This window comes from Labrus mixtus, unplaced genomic scaffold (genome assembly GCF_963584025.1).
Source record: "Labrus mixtus unplaced genomic scaffold, fLabMix1.1 SCAFFOLD_52, whole genome shotgun sequence".
NCBI lineage: Eukaryota > Metazoa > Chordata > Actinopteri > Labriformes > Labridae > Labrus > Labrus mixtus.
In genome coordinates, this window is record NW_026870139.1 from 270,001 (window position 1) to 275,000 (window position 5,000).

Genomic DNA, 5,000 nt, shown 5'->3' on the forward strand with positions numbered 1-5,000 from the left:
ATGCAGGGTCGGGCCTCGTTAGTACTTGGATGGGAGACCGCCTGTGGAATACCAAATGCTGTAAGCTGTTTCATTTTTTTGATCATATTTTTTTTTTTTTATCATATAGAGACATATTCACATGTCCAAAAATTCAGCCAGAATCAAGGGCATGACATCTTAAAAGGCCCCTTTCTGCACACAATAATGGCTTACGGCCAAACCACCCTGAACTCGTCCGATCTTGGAAGCTAAGCAGGGTAGGGCCTGGTTAGTACTTGGATGGGAGACCGCCTGGGAATACCAGACGCTGTAAGCTTTTTTTATTTTTTTGATCATATGTTTTTTTTTTATCATAGAGAGACATATTCACATGTCCAAAAATTCAGACAGAATCAAGGGCATGACATCTTTAAAAGGCCCCTGTCTGCAGACAATAATGGCTTACGGCCATACCACCCTGAACACGCCCGATCTCGTTCGATCTCAGAAGCTAAGCAGGGTCAGGCCTGGTTAGTACTTGGATGGGAGGCCGCCTGGGAATACCAGGTGCTGTAAGCTTTTTCATTTTTTTGATCATGTTTTTTTTATCATATAGAGACATATTCACATGTCCAAAAATTCAGCCAGAATCAAGGGCATGACATCTTTAAAAGGCCCCTGTCTGCACACAATAATGGCTTACGGCCATACCACCCTGAACACGCCTGATCTCGTCCGATCTCGGAAGCTAAGCAGGGTCGGGCCTGGTTAGTACTTGGATGGGAGACCGCCTGGGAATACCAGATGCTGTAAGCTTTTTCATTTTTTTGATCATATGTTTTTTTTTATCATATAGAGACATATTCACATGTCCAAAAATTCAGCCAGAATCAAGGGCATGATATCTTTAAAAGGCCCCTTTCTGCACACAATAATGCCTTACGTCCATACCACCCTGAACACGCCCGATCTCAGAAGCAAAGCAGGGTCGGGCCTGGTTAATACTTGGATGGGAGACCGCCTAGGAATACCAGGTGCTGTAAGCTGTTTCATTTTTTTGATCATGTGTTTTTTTTTTATCATAGAGAGACATATTCACATGTCCAAAAATTCAGCCAGAATCAAGGGCATGACATCTTTAAAAGGCCCCTGTCTGCACACAATAATGGCTTACGGCCATACCACCCTGAACACGCCCGATCTCGTCCGATCTCGGAAGCTAAGCAGGGTCGGGCCTGGTTAGTACTTGGATGGGAGACAGCCTGTGGAATACCAAATGCTGTAAGCTGTTTCATTTTTTTGATCATATGTTTTTTTTTTATCATATAGAGACATATTCACATGTCCAAAAATTCAGCCCGAATCAAGGGCATGACATCTTTAAAAGGCCCCTTTCTGCACACAATAATGGCTTACGGCCAAACCACCCTGAACTCGTCCGATCTTGGAAGCTAAGCAGGGTCGGGCCTGGTTAGTACTTGGATGGGAGACCGCCTGGGAATACCAGACGCTGTATGCTTTTTTTATTTTTTTGATCATATGTTTTTTTTTATCATAGAGAGACATATTCACATGTCCAAAAATTCAGCCAGAATCAAGGGCATGACATCTTTAAAAGGCCCCTTTCTGCACACAATAATGGCTTACAGCCATACCACCCTGAACACGCCCAATCTCGTCCGATCTCGGAAGCTAAGCAGGGTCGGGCCTGGTTAGTACTTGGATGGGAGACCGCCTGGGAATACCAGGTGCTGTAAGCTTTTTCATTTTTTTGATCATATGTTTTTTTTATCATATAGAGACATATTCACATGTCCAAAAATTCAGCCAGAATCAAGGGCATGACATCTTTAAAAGGCCCCTTTCTGCACACAATAATGGCTTAAGGACATACCACCCTGAACTTGTCCGATCTTGGAAGCTAAGCAGTGTCTGGCCTGGTTAGTACTTGGATGGGAGACCGCCTGGGAATACCAGGTGCTGTAAGCTTTTTCATTTTTTTTGATCATATGTTCTTTTTTTATCATATAGAGACATATTCACATGTCCAAAAATTCAGCCAGAATCAAGGGTATGAGATCTTTAAAAGGCCCCTGTCTGCACACAATAACAGCTTACGGCCATACCACCCTGAACACGCCTGATCTCGTCCGATCTCGGAAGCTATGCAGGGTCGGGCCTGGTTAGTACTTGGATGGGAGACCGCCTGGGAATACCAGGTGCTGTAAGCTTTTTCATTTTTTTGATCATATGTTTTTTTTTTTATCATATAGAGACATATTCACATGTCCAAAAATTCAGCCAGAATCAAGGGCATAACATCTTTAAAAGTCCCCTGTCTGCACACAATAATGGCTTACGGCCATACCACCCTTAACACGACCCATCTCGTCCCATCTCGTCCCATCTCGGAAGCTAAGCAGGGTCGTGCCTGGTTAGTAATTGAATGGGAGACCGCCTGGGAATACCAGATGCTGTAAGCTTTTTTTATTTTTTTGATCATATGTTTTTTTTTTTTCATAGAGAGAAATATTCACATGTCCAAAAATTCAGCCAGAATCAAGGGCATGACATCTTTAAAAGGCCCCTGTCTGCAGACAATAATGGCTTACGGCCATACCACCCTGAACACGCCCGATCTCGTTCGATCTCAGAAGCTAAGCAGGTTAAGGCCTGGTTAGTACTTGGATGGGAGACCGCCTGGGAATACCAGGTGCTGTAAGCTTTTTCATTTTTTTGATCATGTTTTTTTTTATCATATAGAGACATATTCACATGTCCAAAAATTCAGCCAGAATCAAGGGCATGACATCTTTAAAAGGCCCCTGTCTGCACACAATAATGGCTTACGGCCATACCACCCTGAACACGCCCGATCTCGTTCGATCTCAGAAGCTAAGCAGGGTCGGGCCTGGTTAGTACTTGGATGGGAGACCGCCTGGGAATACCAGGTGCTGTAAGCTTTTTAATTTTTTTTGATCATATGATTTTTTTTTATCATATAGAGACATATTCACATGTCCAAAAATTCAACCAGAATCAAGGGCATGACATCTTTAAAAGGCCCCTTTCTGCACACAATAATGGCTTACGGTCATACCACCCTGAACTCGTCCGATCTCGTCCGATCTCGGAAACTAACCAGGGTAGTGCCTGGTTAGTACTTGGATGGGAGACCGCCTGTGGAATACCAGGTGCTGTAAGTTTTTTCATTTTTTTGATCATATGTTTTTTTTTTTATCATATAGAGACATATTCACATGTCCAAAAATTCAGCCAGAATCAAGGGCATGACATCTTTAAAAGGCCCTTTTCTGCACACAATAATGGCTTACGGCCATACCACCCTGAACACGCCAGATCTCGTCCGATCTCGGAAGCTATGCAGGGTCGGGCCTCGTTAGTACTTGGATGGGAGACCGCCTGTGGAATACCAAATGCTGTAAGCTGTTTCATTTTTTTGATCATATGTTTTTTTTTTTATCATATAGAGACATATTCACATGTCCAAAAATTCAACCAGAATCAAGGGCATGACATCTTTAAAAGGCCCCTTTCTGCACACAATAATGGCTTACGGTCATACCACCCTGAACTCGTCCGATCTCGTCCGATCTCGGAAACTAACCAGGGTAGTGCCTGGTTAGTACTTGGATGGGAGACCGCCTGTGGAATACCAGATGCTGTAAGCTGTTTAATTTTTTTGATCATATGTTTTTTTTTTATCATAGAGAGACATATTCACATGTCCAAAAATTCAGCCAGAATCAAGGGCATGACATCTTTAAAAGGCCCCTTTCTGCACACAATAATGGCTTACGGCCATACCACCCTGAACACGCCCGATCTCGTTCGATCTCAGAAGCTAAGCAGGTTAAGGCCTGGTTAGTACTTGGATGGGAGACCGCCTGGGAATACCAGGTGCTGTAAGCTTTTTCATTTTTTTGATCATGTTTTTTTTTATCATATAGAGACATATTCACATGTCCAAAAATTCAGCCAGAATCAAGGGCATGACATCTTTAAAAGGCCCCTGTCTGCACACAATAATGGCTTACGGCCATACCACCCTGAACACGCCCGCTCTCCTTCGATCTCAGAAGCTAAGCAGGGTCGGGCCTGGTTAGTACTTGGATGGGAGACCGCCTGGGAATACCAGGTGCTGTAAGCTTTTTAATTTTTTTTTATCATATGATTTTTTTTTATCATATAGAGACATATTCACATGTCCAAAAATTCAGGCAGAATCAAGGGCATGACATGTTTAAAAGGCCCCTGTCTGCACACAATAATGGCTTACAGCCATACCACCCTGAACACGCCCGATCTTGTCTGATCTCAGAAACTAAGCAGGGTCGGGCCTGGTTAGTACTTGGATGGGAGACCGCCTGGGAATACCAGGTGCTGTAAGCTTTTTCATTTTTTTGATCATATGTTTTTTTTTATCATATAGAGACATATTCACAAGTCCAAAAATTCAGCCAGAATCAAGGGCATGACATCTTTAAAAGGCCCCTTTCTGCACACAATAATGGCTTACAGCCATACCACCCTGAACACGCCCGATCTCGTCCGATCTCAGAAGCTAAGCAGGGTCGGGCCTGGTTAGTACTTGGATGGGAGACCGCCTGGGAATACCAGGTGCTGTAAGTTTTTTCATTTTGTTTGATCATATGTTTTTTTTTATCTTATAGAGACATATTCACATGTCCAAAAATTCAGCCAGAATCAAGGGCATGACATCTTTAAAAGGCCCCTTTCTGCACACAATAATGGCTTACGGCCATACCACCCTGAACACGCCCGATCTCGTCCGATCTCGGAAGCTAAGCAGGGTCGGGCCTGGTTAGTACTTGGATGGGAGACCGCCTGGGAATACCAGGTGCTGTAAGCTTTTTCATTTTTTTTGATCATATGTTTTTTTTATCATATAGAGACATATTCACATGTCCAAAAATTCAGCCAGAATCAAGGGCATGACATCTTAAAAGGCCCCTTTCTGCACACAATAATGGCTTACGGCCAAACCACCCTGAACT

The 5,000-nt window shown here is 43.4% G+C and overlaps 11 non-coding genes and 9 pseudogenes across 11 annotated transcripts; all 20 read left to right on the forward strand.

Annotated features, from left to right (window-relative positions):
• LOC132963048 (5S ribosomal RNA) overlaps nucleotides 1–67 on the forward strand; it is a 120-nt pseudogene extending 53 nt beyond the window's left edge.
• Nucleotides 68–189: 122 nt separating this feature from the next.
• Nucleotides 190–298, forward strand: LOC132963245 (5S ribosomal RNA; annotated as a pseudogene).
• A 123-nt stretch (nucleotides 299–421) lies between these two features.
• On the forward strand, nucleotides 422–540 carry LOC132962539 (5S ribosomal RNA). The gene has a single exon (XR_009668488.1). It is a non-coding gene; the product is annotated as a 5S ribosomal RNA (ribosomal RNA).
• A 118-nt stretch (nucleotides 541–658) lies between these two features.
• On the forward strand, nucleotides 659–777 carry LOC132963640 (5S ribosomal RNA). The gene has a single exon (XR_009668964.1). It is a non-coding gene; the product is annotated as a 5S ribosomal RNA (ribosomal RNA).
• Nucleotides 778–898: 121 nt separating this feature from the next.
• Nucleotides 899–1,007, forward strand: LOC132963340 (5S ribosomal RNA; annotated as a pseudogene).
• Nucleotides 1,008–1,129: 122 nt separating this feature from the next.
• On the forward strand, nucleotides 1,130–1,249 carry LOC132962898 (5S ribosomal RNA; annotated as a pseudogene).
• Nucleotides 1,250–1,371: 122 nt separating this feature from the next.
• Nucleotides 1,372–1,480, forward strand: LOC132963330 (5S ribosomal RNA; annotated as a pseudogene).
• A 122-nt stretch (nucleotides 1,481–1,602) lies between these two features.
• On the forward strand, nucleotides 1,603–1,721 carry LOC132963545 (5S ribosomal RNA). Its single transcript, XR_009668875.1, has one exon. It is a non-coding gene; the product is annotated as a 5S ribosomal RNA (ribosomal RNA).
• Nucleotides 1,722–2,073: 352 nt separating this feature from the next.
• LOC132963642 (5S ribosomal RNA) lies at nucleotides 2,074–2,192 on the forward strand. The gene has a single exon (XR_009668966.1). It is a non-coding gene; the product is annotated as a 5S ribosomal RNA (ribosomal RNA).
• A 375-nt stretch (nucleotides 2,193–2,567) lies between these two features.
• On the forward strand, nucleotides 2,568–2,686 carry LOC132962592 (5S ribosomal RNA). The gene has a single exon (XR_009668542.1). It is a non-coding gene; the product is annotated as a 5S ribosomal RNA (ribosomal RNA).
• Nucleotides 2,687–2,805: 119 nt separating this feature from the next.
• Nucleotides 2,806–2,924, forward strand: LOC132963534 (5S ribosomal RNA). Its single transcript, XR_009668864.1, has one exon. It is a non-coding gene; the product is annotated as a 5S ribosomal RNA (ribosomal RNA).
• A 123-nt stretch (nucleotides 2,925–3,047) lies between these two features.
• Nucleotides 3,048–3,167, forward strand: LOC132963036 (5S ribosomal RNA; annotated as a pseudogene).
• A 123-nt stretch (nucleotides 3,168–3,290) lies between these two features.
• On the forward strand, nucleotides 3,291–3,410 carry LOC132963180 (5S ribosomal RNA; annotated as a pseudogene).
• Nucleotides 3,411–3,533: 123 nt separating this feature from the next.
• On the forward strand, nucleotides 3,534–3,653 carry LOC132963134 (5S ribosomal RNA; annotated as a pseudogene).
• Nucleotides 3,654–3,775: 122 nt separating this feature from the next.
• LOC132962594 (5S ribosomal RNA) lies at nucleotides 3,776–3,894 on the forward strand. The gene has a single exon (XR_009668543.1). It is a non-coding gene; the product is annotated as a 5S ribosomal RNA (ribosomal RNA).
• A 119-nt stretch (nucleotides 3,895–4,013) lies between these two features.
• Nucleotides 4,014–4,132, forward strand: LOC132962581 (5S ribosomal RNA). The gene has a single exon (XR_009668529.1). It is a non-coding gene; the product is annotated as a 5S ribosomal RNA (ribosomal RNA).
• Nucleotides 4,133–4,255: 123 nt separating this feature from the next.
• LOC132962596 (5S ribosomal RNA) lies at nucleotides 4,256–4,374 on the forward strand. The gene has a single exon (XR_009668545.1). It is a non-coding gene; the product is annotated as a 5S ribosomal RNA (ribosomal RNA).
• A 121-nt stretch (nucleotides 4,375–4,495) lies between these two features.
• LOC132963606 (5S ribosomal RNA) lies at nucleotides 4,496–4,614 on the forward strand. Its single transcript, XR_009668932.1, has one exon. It is a non-coding gene; the product is annotated as a 5S ribosomal RNA (ribosomal RNA).
• Nucleotides 4,615–4,736: 122 nt separating this feature from the next.
• On the forward strand, nucleotides 4,737–4,855 carry LOC132963547 (5S ribosomal RNA). Its single transcript, XR_009668877.1, has one exon. It is a non-coding gene; the product is annotated as a 5S ribosomal RNA (ribosomal RNA).
• Nucleotides 4,856–4,975: 120 nt separating this feature from the next.
• LOC132963364 (5S ribosomal RNA) overlaps nucleotides 4,976–5,000 on the forward strand; it is a 110-nt pseudogene continuing 85 nt past the window's right edge.